This window comes from Artemia sp. Qi Xiang Cuo, chromosome 10, assembly GCF_049724085.1.
Source record: "Artemia sp. Qi Xiang Cuo chromosome 10, ASM4972408v1, whole genome shotgun sequence".
Classification (NCBI taxonomy): Eukaryota; Metazoa; Arthropoda; class Branchiopoda; order Anostraca; family Artemiidae; genus Artemia; species Artemia sp. Qi Xiang Cuo.
Window position 1 is genome coordinate 76,659,596 of NC_142803.1, and position 17,545 is coordinate 76,677,140.

A 17,545-nucleotide genomic window follows, 5' to 3' on the forward strand; every position below is an offset into this window, starting at 1 on the left:
CGCTGTACCCTACCAGATAGAATAGGAATACGTCTGATAACAGAGGATATTTTTTCCCGACAGGAAACGAAAGAATTTTTCGTCAATACAAAATGAACAAACGCTATGAGCCGTTGGCACAAGAAACTTCAACCCGCGCAATAATACGTGGCAAACAAGACAATCAAATGTCAACCAACTGGGAACTTCCCCAATAAGTGAAATTCCCACCGAACCCCAACCTCAAACCCCAACTTATCAGATAAGCGCACAGGGAAACGAATTAGGCCCCCAAGAAAATTAACCGGGACCCTGGAGGCCAATATTTTTTACAGGTCCCATCCAGTAATTGTACCTTCCTTAAGTGATGATGATGATATATTACCTATATTAAACAATTTTAGTGTTGCAAGCATTAATTTCAAAGCGTTAATAGATTCAGGTGTATTAGTTAATATAATAAATTTGAATGTATTTAACGGACTCTCAATATATATTAAGCGACGGAAAAATTCCAATATTCCCAGTTTAACTAGTGTAACTGGCTATAGGCTGGAAGCTGCTGACTCCATTCACTTTGATGTGATAGAAGATAACAAAACCTTTAATACAAACTTCATTATCTGCAAAAATTTCCCATGTGAGGCTATAATCCGTGCTAATTTTTTAAAATCTAATAAGGTGTTATTACATATAGCAAATAACCGACTCGTGTATCCCCGCGACCCTATTCTCCAACGCGTGGAGAGAGGGGATACAAAAGTAAATAGAATAAAATCTTTTGTGCCCTATCTCTCATCTCGTGGGAGAAAATCAAGCAGCAAATGGATCGAGTCAATAAAAGAAAAAATGGGAAAAATGCAGGAGTATAGACAAACAGAAATAAAGAAAGTAGCTGAATTATGGAATAAAATAATAAATCTAAGTACTATTGTAAGGGGACAGGACTTGGATTTACCCCTAAAGCCAACCCCGAAAGCGGAAGACTTGACGCAACCAAGCGCCAACCTCAATTTAATAGAAAATAACTCGGAAGAGATATATTATAGGTTCGCGGTACGTAAAACAAAAATACCCCCAAACACTATGCAAAGAGTACAAATCTCTCAAATGGTTACCCCTGTAAATGACAATTCCGAAATTTGGTTCGCATCCCCGTGTAAAGAAATTCCAGACAATCTTTCTTGTGAAGAACAGATCATATCATACGAAAAAAGGTGAAAATTTCATTTGTTTAACTAACACACATGAAAACGATATGATTACATTGAAAAAAGGAACATGTCTCGTTGAAATACAAGTTATTTCTGAGCACGAGCTAAACAAATGGAGAGGCTCCAAGGAAAGCTTAGTTAATAGCATTGGTACTAGCGATCCAAAGAATAAATACCCCCTAACAAAACACCAATTTTTGGAAAAATTTAAATTAGATCATATCCAAGATACGCAATTAAAGGAAAAATTATGTGAATTGCTCTGGAATTTTAGATATTTTTTCTACATGTGAGGAAGATATCGGGTTGATACCATTTTATGAACATTCTATCCAAACCACAGGATTGCCTGTAGCTAAACAGCCCTATCGCATCCCCCATCCCTACAAACGCTGGTTAAAAAATAAAATCCGCGAGTTAGAAAGAAACAATATAATACGGCCAAGTATAAGCCCGTATTCAGCCCCCGTTATACTAGTACCAAAAAAGAACAAGGACATTAGACTTCTAGTAGACTATAGAGCCTTGAATAAGCAGGTAGTTAGCGACCAATTTCTCCTGCCCCGAATCGATGAAATCCTAGACTCCATTTCAACAAAGAACAAAATTTTTACATCTCTTGACCTCACGCAAGGTTATCATCAGGTTAAGATAGCAGATAATGACGTTTATAAAACGGCTTTTTCAACAACGGAATGTGGTTCTTATGAGTATTTGAGAGTACCCTTTGGACTCAAAACCAGCTCAAGTGCATTATGTAGACCTCTGTTACACTTATTACGAGGTATAGAAAATATTATCCATTTTGTGGATGATGTTATTTGTGTGGGAGAAACACCAGAGGACCATTTAATTACATTAACCAAAGTTTTTGAAAAATTCAGAGAGGGTAACCTGAAATGTAGACCGGAAAAGTAAATTTGTTTCAATCCGAAATAAAATTCTTAGGAATGATAGTGACCCAAGGTCAATTATCACCGGACCCTGAGAAGATAAAATGTGTAGAGAATCTTAAGCCGCCAAAAACTATGAAAAAATTAAGAGGCATTATTGGTTTAACCAGTTATTTTAGAAAATTTATACGCAAATACGCCCAAATCGCAAAACTCCTAACAGATCTAACTAAAGAGAATTCCCAACATAGTACTTGGTCGCTGGATTCCCAAACTTTTTTAGACACTCTCAAGAGAACTATTACTTCTGAACCAATATTAGCGTTACCAGACTTTGAAAAAGGAACATTTGTGGTTACCACCGATGCTTCAGCTCTAGGTATCGGTGCAATCGTTTCCCAAATAATCCCCGTGGAAAACAACCCCTAATCCCAACAGGACCCTCCTCAATATATAGAGAAAGTCATATGCTATTCAAGTAGAACTCTAACGAAAGGCGAAAGAAGTTATTCAGCAACGCAATTGGAGTTACTATCTATAATTTACCACTTAGACAAATTTAGACATTATTTAGTGGGTCGAAAATTTAAGTTGCGTTCGGATCATAAAAGCTTACAGTACCTAAGCACATTCAAAAATCCAACTGGAATCTTAGCAAGATGGATAATGAAAATCCAAGATCTGGATTACGAATTTGAACATTTGACCGGTAAACAAAATGCCCCTTGTGATTACCTGAGTAGATATCCCGAGAATAACTCTTCAGACAATGAAACTAAACAAGTAAATGCCATTAATCCCACTAAACAAAAACATAAGAACAATAAACAAGAACTCTTAACAGAAAAAAATGTGCTACGGGTAATTCCCTTATCCCTACTAAACATTAAGAGGAAACAAGTTAAAGATGAAATGTGTTCAACTCTCATTAATTACTTCGTGAATTCTGAAAATCTCCCTGATAAGTTCAAGGCCCTAAGATGGTAAATAGACAATTTTTACTATGACTTTGACGAAGAAATCCTTTGCAGGGTAGTAACAAGCGAAACGAGTAGAAATCAAACCTTAATAATCCCAGTACTCCCCCAAAACTTAATAATACCTGCATTTGAGTACTTCCATTCGGAAATAGGTGGACACTTAGGAATAAGCAAGACACTTGACAAGCTAAAATAATACTTTTATGTTCCGTCGGCATTAACAAAACTCAAAGATTTTATAAGTACATGTGAAGCGTGTAACTTAAGAAAAAATCCCCAAACGTACCCTAATCCCCCCTTGGGAAGGGTGCCGGCAGCACGGTTACCTTTCAATATTGTATCCTTCAACCTATATGGGACAAGTGGAGGATTGCCTGTTACTAATAGAGGTCACACGTGCGTTCTCTCAATGATAGACCATTTTACCGGCTTCACTTTTGCGAAGGCATTGAAAAGTCAGGGCACATATGCCACAAGTAAGGCCTTGGCAAAAATATTTTTAGAGTTTGGCGTTCCTCAACAGGTCATTAGCGACAACGGAACTAACTTCGTTTCTAAAGTAACGAAAGATTTAATGAGTTTCCTTAAAATAGAGAAATTAGTAACCTCACCCTACCATCCCCAAGCTAAAGGAAAAATCGAAAACAGGCACAAAATATTTTCCAATGTCTTGAGTATCTATACAAAGGACAATCGAAACGATTGGGATCAATATCTACCTTACTTAACTAATGTAATTAATACGGCATACTCGGAAACGACTAAAGAAAGTCAATTTTTTCTTTTGTTCAGACGCGATTTTAAAATACCTTATCAAGAAATTATAGAATCAAGAGAGTATAACAATAATACAGAGGACTATAAGCAAGATTTTATAAATAAGAGGAGAAAAACCTATAAAATAGTCAGACAAGAGTTAGAAAAATGTAAAATGAATCAAGAGTTGAGGAATGAATCCAAAATCAAAGGGCATATAAATTTTAAGGTAGGCGACCGCGTTTATCTGAAAAATTAAGTTAAAATGGAAGGCAAAAAACTTTCCAATAATTATTCAGGACCCTACAGAATAATAAGAAAATATAACAACGATTTTACTTTTAAAATGATAAACCCAGAAAATGAGAGAACGTACAAAGCACATGTAAGCCGTATGAAAAGTGCCAAATACCCCGTTATGCGGACATCCGAAACCTCATCTTCAAATTAATCAGACGTGGAAAATCAATTTCCTAAATCTAGGTTATCCGAACTAAAACCCTTTAATTTTAAACAAAACTATTTTGAAAACAATAGCGACGAAGAATATTTTGAAGAATTCTTGGCCATGAAAAGCCTAGTCATCCCTAAAAGAAAACCCCTAATACCCATGCCTGCAAGATCCCCAAAAGGCCCAGAGAGTTCATCCACAGAAAGCTCGGAGCAAGAATTGGATTATACGCTATCGCCAAAAACCCAATTTTTCCCCGATAGAATTTCAACTCCATGTCCCCCCAAAAGATTTCCTGATGACATGGTGTCCCCAGCAACCCCAATAGAAAGACCCCCGTCGCTACAGGAAGAATTAAACAGAGCCGTGGAAACCCCAGGTGCAAAAAGGAGGAAGACTCCTCCTAGGGATACAAATACAAAAAGCTTGAGAGAGGCCATGGACATTATAAATTATCCGATAAAAACTAGGCAAAGTACCTTGCCGTGGACACAGGAACACCCTGAAGATAAAAACTTGGGACAATACCATCACATAACGGTGTCTAAAGTAAAACCTAAGAAATCTTACTCCTGGAAACAGACCATGCTACGAAACACACCTCACCCCCCGGACGATATGGCTTTCAAGCAGTGGAGACATTCTCCAAAAGTATTTGACTCCTCCCAGAGTTCCCAAGAATCCTTCAACTCCCCCGAAACAGGACCTCAGCGTGAGGAAATAGAAAATAAACCCTCAACCTTTAGAGGAGATGAGATATATGAAGCAACAGCAGGTGATACTACAAAACCTCAAAGGACAACCCTAATGACGAATCCTCAGGAACTAGTTCTACTGAATCCGACGATGAGCCCCAAGACGCACCAAAACAAATACCTACTTCGGCTACCGCCCATGCAAAGCAGGCTAAGGCGAAAGGCCAGAAATTCCTTTTGAAACAATACAAGAAATTTGACCCAATCTCTATGGTAATGTAAAAAAATAGTAAAATACCAGAAAAAGAAAATGGAGTTAACACAAAATCTAGCATAATAAGCCGAAGACCAGACAAATTTAAATATGTATATGAATAGAATACCCCAAAAACTTAAAAGGAAATGTTGAAACTAAAGGAGCAATTTGAAATAAAAACCTTTAAACAAGGGTGTATGAGTAAAATATTACAATAAAAGATATAAATGAAAGGCCGAAAGAAGTTAATAGTCAATTTTTACAGACAAACTAAATTCTGGCTTGGTGAAGAATCCCAAAGATAGAAGAAGAACAAGAATTGTTCAAACCCTCCTCGAAGAGAAAAATACCTAGTGCAACCCCGTTACTGACAGAACAAATATGGATCAACTATTTCAAATACGATCAAAACTTCTCGACGACTCGGCACAATTAGTAGCAGAAAGATTGAAAATCGACAATATGATAGAAGCCGCACTCAAATCTCTGAGTGACGTGAAAGCCTCCAAATAAATAATTAAAAAGATAAGAACTGATGTTTTGGTAGATAAAAACTGTTATATTTTGATTTAAACCATTTTTTTATATTTTAAACAGAAAACCACAGAAATTAAGACTTAATTATAAGCAATAAGCGACGTCACACTTGTCGAGGGAGATAATTAACCTGACCAGATTCAAAAATTGCAAGTATTATACAATAAAAAGCAGGAAATTGGTAAAAAAGTACAAGATTATAGAAACAGTACTGTTCTGTCCACAACAATGACAGTACAATAAGCCATGGCACCCCAACGAGCAAAGATCCAAGAATTGCAGCATAAATACGATCACCTAAAAGCACAAAAGGAAATAGTACAGCTTCAATAGGAAAACATAGAGAAACAACTTAAAGAGAACCATGCCAAAATTACGGAAGAACTACAGAAACAAAGAGATTTCTGCTCCAACCAAGAAAAAATGGTTGTAACAAAGTTTACCGTTGAAATTGACCTACCCCTCAGTCCCCCTATGGAAAACCTTCCTACTAACAGTTACAACGAAGGACCATCCCAACCCGTATATTTTGCGATTCCAAATCAAGTTCGTCGTCGCCACATAAAACCCCAAGTGGAAACTAATCAACAGAATCTCCTAACGGATAACAATATAATTATGAAGACCCAGTGCCCTGACGCCCAAGAGAATGTTACTACGGGCCAAGATTCTTCGGAAGTCTCTGCACCACAAGGAATACCCAATACACATCTATTACCAGAAGATACGGAAAACTAGGGAATATCAAACGCGGGAATTATTTGAACTCAAAATAAACAGGTGAAAATATATATCAATGAGTAAAAAAAAATTCTATATTTCTACTAGCCAAGCATATAGTGTTCCCCTAATAAAAAAAAAAAAAAAAAAAATAAATATATTACAAATTCACTCATAAGGGAGAAAGTGCGGTAGATAGCCATCCTACCCTTACCCCGGACATGTAAACGTCACCTTGGGTAGCCCCCCCGGAATAATAAACCCGAGGATCACAGGGGATCGCTTGGTGAGACGATTTACCTCAGGGCACGGGGATCAAAATCCGTGTCCTGGATTCGGTCGCCTATCGATTTATAACCTCAAACCACTATAATACAAAATTTACTTTTAATTTTAATAAAGTATTCGGATCGGCGCTTGGATTGGCCTTCGGTGTGTGGTTCCTCCAAAGGCTTGGTTGTTTGTATTTGGATGTTCGATAAGCTGAGAGTTCTTCAGGATAGATTCTACCCCTTCGGAGATCAATTTTGTAGGATATTTTTTTTTTCAAAAAAATCTAATACGGAATCAAATAATACGAAATCTAATCAAACACGGAATTTAATCAAAAGAAAAGATGACCGGAAATAACCACCACCCAAACTTGCCGTAAAGGCTATAAAATACCAAACAACTTAAAATATTCAGTCAAAAAAGTATACAGGCGAGTTTTTATCGTATTAATCACCCAGCTAAGAAACAATTGGAAAAACAGGTAATCAACGGCAACATAATAAGCAAGCTTATCATGGTTACTAGTTAGTTAAATGTATATATATATATATATATATATATATATATATATATATATATATATATATATATATATATATATATATATATATATATATATATATATATATATATATATATATATATATATATATATATATATATATATATATGTAAGAGAGTAACAATGCGAGGCATGATTTACCTGCAAATAAGCATACAATAATTAACTAAATTATAGATATAGGGCCCCTGTCAATCTACATAACAGAAGCAGGCCTCAATCATCATATAAACTGAAAATGCTGCCAAAAAATCAACTAACCAAAAATAATTATAAGTAAAACTGTACCTTTTCCTGATAAAATAGCGAATATTATTTTACGTATAAGATTTGTGATGGTGTGAAGATTAGGTTATCAAGAGAAGACCTTCATCAACCAGCAAAATAAAAAAGATTCATCTCAGTCTTTAAATAAATTCAATTATCCAAAGAAACCTCCCAAATCCAAAAATTATATTTTCCCAACTTTTACTGAACTAATACCATTTCTTTTAGCGTTAAAATTATTTATGCAAATCATGTGGTCCTGTGCAAAGTGCTAATCCTTGGAGACTATATCACGCCAGTAATTACGCTATGCGTTCCGAAAATTAAAAAAAACAATAATGGTAAATTTATAGACTCGCTTACGTGTTCCTCCGACCAAAACCACGAACACCAATGCATTCCAAAAATTACAAGAACTAACACGACGAAATTTAGTCACACCCCCCCCCCCTTACCCCCGTGCGTTTTCATTTGTTTTACCTCAAAAATGCACGTACCAACCAATTAATACAAAAAAATACCCTTAATACCGGTAGAAGGCACAGTTGTCACATTAAGATTATTTAGTTACCCCAGCATGCACCATGCGTGCTAGTTGGCCTCCACTCAAACCCAAAGAGTAGGAAATACGCTAATTTTCCCTTAAATATTAATGCAAATTTTCATTATTGTAGACAAAGAGTTCTTAATCAATCAGAACAACAAAGGCAGTCCTTACTATTCCTTCAAATCCCTTCTTATATTTAAGAATTCACAAACCAATTTCCCCAAATTTCACAATAAAACTCAAAAAGGCTTTTCATCTTTTCGTTAACAAGAAAAACATATGACCCGCGTAGTATTACGCGCTTTTTATCAATTGCGCAACTATAATAGGTAACTTATTCACCTAAAAATTAAGAATTATCCTACCATGCCAAAATTTTTTTCAAATATCAATACCCCTGCAGCAAAAATTAGTCCTGATAAAAATGAGGAGATTAAAAGAAAAAATATAGCTTGCTATCAAAAATTGATATCTATAATATATTCTTAACTATATATTTAACCGTGTATTGCTCATAGAGTGGTCTGGCATAATAGAAAATAAATAAAATAATACACAGTTCCGTTCCGAAACCTAAATGAATAAAGGAAATTAATTGCGAAAAAAAAAATTGACGCAAAACGAAAATTTTAGTAACCTTAAAAAACGTAAAAATAAATTGCAAGAAAAATGTAAAAATAAGTCCTATATAAAATCTCTATAAAACGTAAAAATAAGTTAAAATTGCAGAACTTAAAATATTAATTTTGACGCATACCTTTCAACTTACGAAAGTGTGATATAATCCTTAACAGAAAATATATCCACAAATACGAATAAAACCACGAAGGCAGTGTGATCCGTGAGTCACAAAAACAAGCCCAATAAATATGTGGAAAACAAGAACCTAAAAGGAAAAAGTATTTTTTTTTGTGGCCCAGCCTACATTTGTGGTCTAGCCTATTCGGTTAAATGAATATCTTGAATGGCATAATTAAATATCAATTCACATATCCTCTAAGTCAAGAGTGACAAACATTAAAGAAAAACCTTCCATAAAGCCGAAATACGTGAAATTACTATCAAAATTCCAAGATATCGTACCAAGAAGTCAGATTCAAAATAGAATTAAGACGAAAAAACCGCATGTTGATTTATTTCTATTTTTGATTGCCAACTATAGAGAATATGTTTCCCTAATAGATAATTGTTGTACCATAAATAAAAACCGTAACTAACCAGTAGCTGAATAACACATTAGTTTTGCAACAGTTAGCAAAAGCAGTAGAAGGCTTACAGCTGGTAGGATAATGTAAGGCAAAGGATAATGTAACCATCAAAAACCCTAAAAATTGCAGCAATAAACTCAACCAATTTTACCTTAAATCGAATTAAAGCATACAAATGAACCGCGCAATTAAAACATAAAAGAATAACCTGTGAAAAAAAAATAAAAAAAAAACTTTTTTCTAGGCCAGACAATTTCTTAACTTTGGAAAGATTTTGAACTGTGATTGGAAGATAATCATGATTGGTAATACCAAATGCGAACCTAATATTGAATAAAAAAATTATTCGCTTACGATCTTGCAGTCAGTCCTATATTATCTATATATAAGACCAATAAATGACTCAAATAGCCTGCCAGAAGGGTAAAACATGAAACCAATAAGTTAATTCCTAAATTATCATAATCCCCAAAGCCTTTAACAGACTATTACATAGCAAGTATCGTAAAATTGGACCATAAATTCAATGTGGCGCTATAAGAAGTGGCAACGTGCAATTAGGCTAATAGTTATCTGACAATAGTAGATATATTCTCCTTCAGAAATGTAGTTCAATTTATGCGGGTTCTAAAAAAACGCAAACCGCGCAACTTATCGCCAAGACGAGTAGGTAAAAGAAAAAAAAATTTTAAACCAATATAGGCCTGTCAAAATACAGATTAAACCAAAATAATTCATAAATCAAGTAATGCAAGAAATAACTAATCAGTGTAAAAAAAAAGAAAGAGAATTTTTTTTTTGCTTCCAAAAATTATAGTAACTCATAAGTGCACCTACAACAAAACAGTATTTAACAATTTTTACTAACCTTTAAAACCAGTCACGGCCTTGAATCCCTGCGAATCATTATTCCCCCAACAAGAAATGTAATATAGTGAATCACCATATTTACAAAAGCTAAGTTTTGTTCACTGAGGAGCATATGCCCTTACTGAAATTAACAAAGTGATAATGAGCATATATATGAACAATTCAAGGGTAGTTTCTAAAGCAATCAAGCGAAAGTTGAAGCAATAAAAGAGATCAAGTGTAGATTTTAACACCTGTAAAGTACTCTTGCCCTTTGCTCTGAAACATGCTTCAAAGACCCCAAATCAATATGGATAAATCATCGAACTTTCTCCCTGAATCAAACTCTTACAAAAGGATAACCTACTAAAGATTATCGCCATAAAATGCCAAAAAAAAAGAATCACAGATACATAATTAATTTTAAAGTCAAATTTATGAGCCCCCCCCCCTTAGTCGTGCGGCATCTTCGTGGCATCAAAGTATAACATCAACGAAATTATTTTAATTTTCATTTGGGAAATATAAAGGAATTAAATTCATATGGCTTATGACAAGCTACCAAAACTTTTAAGTAATACCGCGCTGGATAATAAGTATCTCTACCACGTGGCGTTAACTCCGCCACAGGAGAGGGATGATTTGACACCTTAAAAGTAAATGAGTTACACTTCAACTCGCGTAACTCCCATTAACTAAGGATATACAAAGCCGATGAAAGTAATACTTTAGTCGCGTCACGGATAAATGAAATATTAAAATAAATGAAAAAAAAACATTACAGCCTAATAGCTGAATTTTGAATGCATTAAAAAATAAGTTTATATTTTCAAAAAAAGGGGCTTAGCGAAAATAATTGAAACTGTGGATATTTAAAAAAAAAAGATCGTTTAAAAAGAAGAATTTGCCTCGTTAATCATAGATTACTCAAGAAAAATTTTGTTGTAAATAAGAAATCAACAAGTACAGAGATTGAATGTCACAAAAAATTCTAGTAAAAAACCTTGGAGTTCACTCAAACCGATCAACAGATATCACACTAATTGAACTATGCTAACCTGTAATATAATACAATCCTTTCCTTAACGATTCAAAATCGAAAACCCACTCAGACCCTGTAAAAGATACTTTTAGCAAAAAAAAAAACCAGTAGTAGTACTTCATGCAATTAGCACAGTACTTAAAAAAAAAATTTTTCTTTTATTTAAAAAAATAACACTTAAACAAAGTGAAGCATACCCTTACCCGAAGAAAATGTATTAACATCCCTCACACTTCGAAGGTAACAAATATTTTTCTCCACTTTCGGCAATTAATGAAAGCTCAATATACATGGCAATTATAATTCATAAAAGCAAAATACGATAATCAGTGAACAATCCCCCGAAGTGCTCTAAACACGGAATAAAAGAAATAATTCAAATGTCCCGATAATATACGATCATGAAGACGTACGATCCCCCACCAATGGGAAGTTAGGGCCGGGAATGAGCATGGTGTACTTCGTCCCACCATGCAATCACTTGACTTTCACCCCCTGTTAAAAAAAAAAGAGTTACGTGGATGTGAGACTTAATTGCACAATAAGACGTTGCTTGGCAAGCACTACAACTGATTATTCGTCAAACTTCTTAAAATGGCCCCTCGGTGATGGGAAGCTGTGGCAAAGCGGAAAGGTTGGGTGGTGTATATATAACATCCCATTGCCGTTTGGCCTTAGCTCTCTTATGAGAAACGACCATGCAGTTACGAATAGTTATCACCACATAAGGAAAAACTATGGTTTTGAAGTTGGACAAAACTACCCTATAACATGGGGACCCGCTGGTCGAATAGCGTGACATGTGGTGCATTATATCCCTTTTGTCATTATTGTTTGACCGGCGAGCTCTCATGAGAATACAAACAAATCTCCCTATAAAAAGTGACTCGAAGGAATTACCCTAACCTCACCCCCAACATTAGAATAGACAAAAAAAGTCCGATACATGGAAAGTGTTTAAGCCCAGTGATCTTTTTCACTGTTGATCATTTTCGGGGAAGGGCACTTAGCAACGGTATTTCTTACTAAGTACAACTTGAAGGGTTTATTGGATTCGAACCTTCAATGGGATCCGCAATTTTTCAGGTTACCCCAAGAGAATATAAAGACATAAAGAAAATAACCCTGAATTTCTTCCAAGAAGATGAAAATTTCGGAAGAAAAATAGTCCCTGGATTAGACGTAATAGTAAGTGAGCAACTATGCTGTTGCCAATCACACATGAACTTAAGTTTTTCCGTGGTAAAAATAATCAATGACCCATTGTAATTATCTCAGTTGTGCCGGAAAGTCATTGGACAAAATATGCGAAAAAATGACAGAACCGTCATTTTGGAGGGTCTGCACCTCCCAAACCAGTTATAAGTTGACTTAATGTATATAAATATACCTGAAAACGGTAAAAATGTTATAATTTTCAAACTCCAATTTCTCAGCCCAAATATTTCGTCATGGTAAAATTATCGACTACTCTATTTGCTTACATCTCCAAATTCAATGGCGGCACTGCCGAATTATGCACCCATATTGAAATTAAAACCCAACGACAGTGGAAGAAACTGTATATATAAATAATCTCGTTAAAATGAATGATGAAAGAACCCTATAATATTACCTGAAGTGTTATAACTATGAAAGTCTATTATTATCATAATTAAAAAAAAAAGAAAATGCATTATATACCAGTATTTTATTAATATTTAGGGAACTACTAATTAAGGTAAATATCATGATATTTATATACATTATCGGTATATCGACAAAAAGTTAGTTCTTCGAAGATCTCTGTAATTTAATAACTGAAAGGCGACCGCAAAGTCATTTAAAAAGACTACGGGACTATAGTGAAGTATTCTTGTCCGAACCCACAACGCGAAAGGTGCAAGGAGGCACCGGTGAAAAAGCTCTTCAGTCTCAACCTAAAGTTACCTTTCTTTTCATTCGAAATTGGTAAATATGTAGGTCAGATGACTCGAATTACGGTTGAACGAATAAGTACCCGATGTATTGAGGAATTGCCAGTGAAAAAGTAGTTTGACTTCGACCTAGAGTGTACCATGATCATAACCAATCTTGAAAAAAAAAATTATTAACTAGACAGAGATCAATAGAAACTACCTTCTTTTGGCCATTGTTCTGAAATGTTCTGAAAGGACCAAATAAAGAAAAGGCCAAAGCAATTATCGATACAGAGTACATATGTATCAAACATGCCAAAGAAAACGTCATATACTCGGCTGCAATGATCGTCGTGAATAAGTCAGGGGAGGAAGTCTTCGCGAAAAAATGGGACGTTAAGTATAATTTAAGGAAATTTGACATAAAATCTTATGAGTTCGGTCTAGATCTTACAAACACCCCAAAATATAGGCCAGCGAGATGCAAATTAGGAATCAAATATAACGGTAGAAAGGGAAAATACCTCCATTTTATTCAACATGAAATTAGGAAATTACAAAAACAATATAAAATCCGGTACTGGTATGTTAAAGGTCCTTGCCAGACAGATTTACTACTCCTCGACAAATGTAAAAAGCAAAAATTAGTTTACAAAATTGAAGGAAATCCAAACTGTGTAAAATATCAAGGGAAACATGACCCCCTCCAAGAAGTAAAATATTACAAACAGTACCTATATAATCCAAAGAGTGTACTATATAGAGCGAGAAGAAATGAAATTGTGTTTAAAAGAATTAAAACTTATCAATCAAAATCAAAAGTAACCAAGAAAACAAAAAAGCTGAAACAATCAAAATAATTAAAGTTAACCCAATCACTCTTATGTGAAAACAATCAAATTCTTATGTGAAAGTAATTAAAATATCTATCCCCCCCCAGCCTAAGAATCAACGGTACGATAACCATACAATTTGTAGTGACGAATTGTACGACCACGAACCTTAATCTCATATTGTTTCCTTTGGGCAACGAAAACTATCAAAAGAAAACATAAATACAATATCATTAGTACCTTGTTTCCATCTCTAATGAAAAAAAAAAAGAACAAATGATAGGAATCTAAGTTCTCGTTCAGTTACCAATCATAATAAGTTTTCCCGTATAATTTCTAATAAAATATTAAATTCCAGAAACGGCAAAAATGATATGGATAAAAAGTGTCATAACAATCTTCATTTCCCAAACTATAGCCCAAGACATCGTAAAACATGGAATAATCTTCAAACATGAAAACTCGTTACTTGCAAGCCACAATGCCTGGAAAATATTTATGAAACTGGATCCCAAACCGTTTGAAACCCTATTTCAACAGGTAATGAGACTGGAGAAAAACACCAATGAATTAAAGGATTCCATATTCCAATTCTTAAGATCGGATAAAAGCTTGCAGGCCACGAAAGATATGCACCACAAGGAAAATACAGGAAATCTACCTCCCATTCTTCCCAAACTAAATTCGAAATTCTTAGTGGACGATTTTGACAAGAAAATGGCAGAAATCGACAAAGCTCTAGGAACTAACAATATGGGAAACAGGAGAAAAAGAGAATTAAGCAGCATGGACGGATCTATAGACGAATATACCACGGCAAAATATACTACCGATTCCCTCTTGACAACTTCTAAGAAAAATAAACTCTCTGATGGAAATTATGCCATGCTAAATGAATTACCGAGCGTATGGACCTTCCTCAAGGAATTGTGGCGAAATCATGCCGAACAAAATATTACAAAACAAATATTATCAAAACTCACGAAGGAAAAAGACTACAGACAAATTATTAACCTAAAGGTATTAAAATTCTCAAACAGACAACAAGATGATAAGAATAAAAGTCCTACAGAAAGAAAAAGAAAAGACACCAAGACAACCACGCCTACATATGAGACCCCAGTGAGAGATATACAATCTTCAATGTCAGAATTTACGACGAGCACAACCACCGAAATGAGCACACTTAGCAAGAAAGCACCTAGACATTTGACCACACTAACTTATCTAAGACCAACGATACTTACAAAATGGACGTGGTCAACAGGACCCATGCATTACCACACCCAGTCGATTGGAGTATTTACTATAGGCTTTAGAGCAAGAATCCCGGCAAGGCATACCGAAATACAAACGATAGAAGTACAAGCGATTCAACCAGTGGAAAAGAAAAATAAAACTAAGAAAGAGGAAGAAGACGATTACCCACACAAGAAATGTTGGACAATAGACGGTAAACGTACTTGTGCTAGATTAGCAATGGCCGATGAGCCAGCGAAGGAAGATATTGAACCATTACCTGAGCTAAACGAGAAAAACGCTCTAAGAGTATCGATTAACCAGTCTTTCCTAATATTATATAGACAGAGACTGCAAGCACTATTTGAATTGTTCAATACAGAAATACAAAAATTAAAACAAAGTACCACAGGAATCTTTGAAGTGTTTTTTCGAGCAAATATCGAAGATCAACTAGTCTAATACCTATCATGGGAGAATTAGCCTCACGTTTGTTTGGACTTTCAACTGAAGAAGACCTAAATATCTTAAGGGAAAACGTAGGAAAACTAAATAGCGCCATGAACGTGACCTTACATGTCCAAAAAATACAAGCCAGTATAGCCAATTACCAGAGAGACAAAATTGAGGCAATCTCGAAGAAAATATCAAAGACAGTAAATATAATGAATTATTTAAAAAACGAAGTAGATCGTGTGATTACCGATTCAAGCCTCACCATGGTATCACTAGACATAGTGACAATGTCATTACTTAACCTGGCAACTGACGTTAGCAAATTTGAATTTGCATTATTTGCCCTTACCGGAGGAACCTTGTCGTATGACCGAGTCGATCCTACGAACCTAAAAAGTATCTTGGACGAAATAAAAACACATTTAACGTTCGGACTACATCTACCAACAGAACCGGAAGTGGCAAACTTATTCTACTATTACACCAAGCTGAAGGTTCACATCACAGAAATAAACCAACAATTATTTACAGTAATAACAATCCCGTTAATAAATCAACAATAAATATATGACCTGTATAAAGTTTCCACGTTTCCAGCCAATATAGGCACAACTAATTCGTTCATTACTATCACCCCCGAAGCGGAATACTTGCTAGTCGATCAAGATAGGAGGAAATATGCCTTAGCAAATCCTCAGGACCTAAAAGAATGTGTAGCATTCAAAAACCTAGCATGCCAACTAACACTGCCCATTTATAACGTAAAACCCGGATCATGTATGTTGGATATATTTTTAAAAGAGACTCAACAAGAAGAAATTCCCAACTCATGCGAAGCACTAGTAGGCAGTACTAAAAGATAAATATTTATTCACCTTAGAAATGATCTGTGGCTGTTTTCTGTTCCAAAAGAAACAGTTGGGACTATCTCATGTTATAATAACACAGAAAGAATCGATCCAAGATACAGAACTGAACTACTATTACAAGACATAGGAACAATAACAATAAAACAAGGATGCCGGCTGGTGACCAAGGAAGCCACGGTGCAAACACCACTGATAACAACAAGCACGAATATAATAAGTCCTAAGATAAACAACTTCAAACCAGTCAATCTATCGTATACAATTCCCAATATTGAAAAGGAAGAAGTAAGGGTCACGATATGGTCAAAAATAGAGAATATCAAGGGAACCTTACCACTAACAAAAATAAAAGAAGCCTTAGACTCTCAAATTCCCCTATTTACCAATGAAGATCAAAGGCTGACGTATGTAGAAAGTAGATACGGACTATTTTCGACAAATTTTTGGTGGTATATCCTCCTGACAGTAGGATTCGTATTCATAATCTCGTATTCTATACGAATCGCATTGAACCTAAATTACGGAAAAGTGTTGAGAATAACACGTAGAAAAAGAGAAAAGTCAGATCACATCGAGCCGAGTGAGATGCAAAACCTAAACCCAGAACTCCCTGATAACCCTTAAGATAAAAAAAGTAAGGGAGGACGTGATCGAGCGAATGGGAATTGAGGTCCTCATTCGTGCCATGTCCAATCCCAAATTTTCACTTAATGTTTTTTTGTGCAAGCCCATACAGCTGCTAAGATATATTTCTTAAGCGGCGTGGACGCGCATAAACAAGTAAAGATTTGAAAAACTTATAGTAAATCGAGACCTCTCACAAAAACCATGTAACCTACCTCGCAAGTAGTAACATAATAGAAAATTAAATGCTAAAGCAGATGAGTGTTGAATAAAATTTAAAAATGTATTGAACATAGAACATGTGCCAAATGCACATGTGTACATGTATACAAATAGTCACCAAATCTTGAAAATCTTATAGTGTTATTTTTTGTAAGCATAATCATTTATCCTATAA

At 35.0% G+C, this 17,545-nt stretch overlaps 1 pseudogene; it reads left to right on the forward strand.

Moving 5' to 3' along the window:
• Positions 1-15,337: 15,337 nt before the first annotated feature.
• On the forward strand, positions 15,338-17,171 carry LOC148948189 (uncharacterized; annotated as a pseudogene).
• Positions 17,172-17,545: the final 374 nt, after the last annotated feature.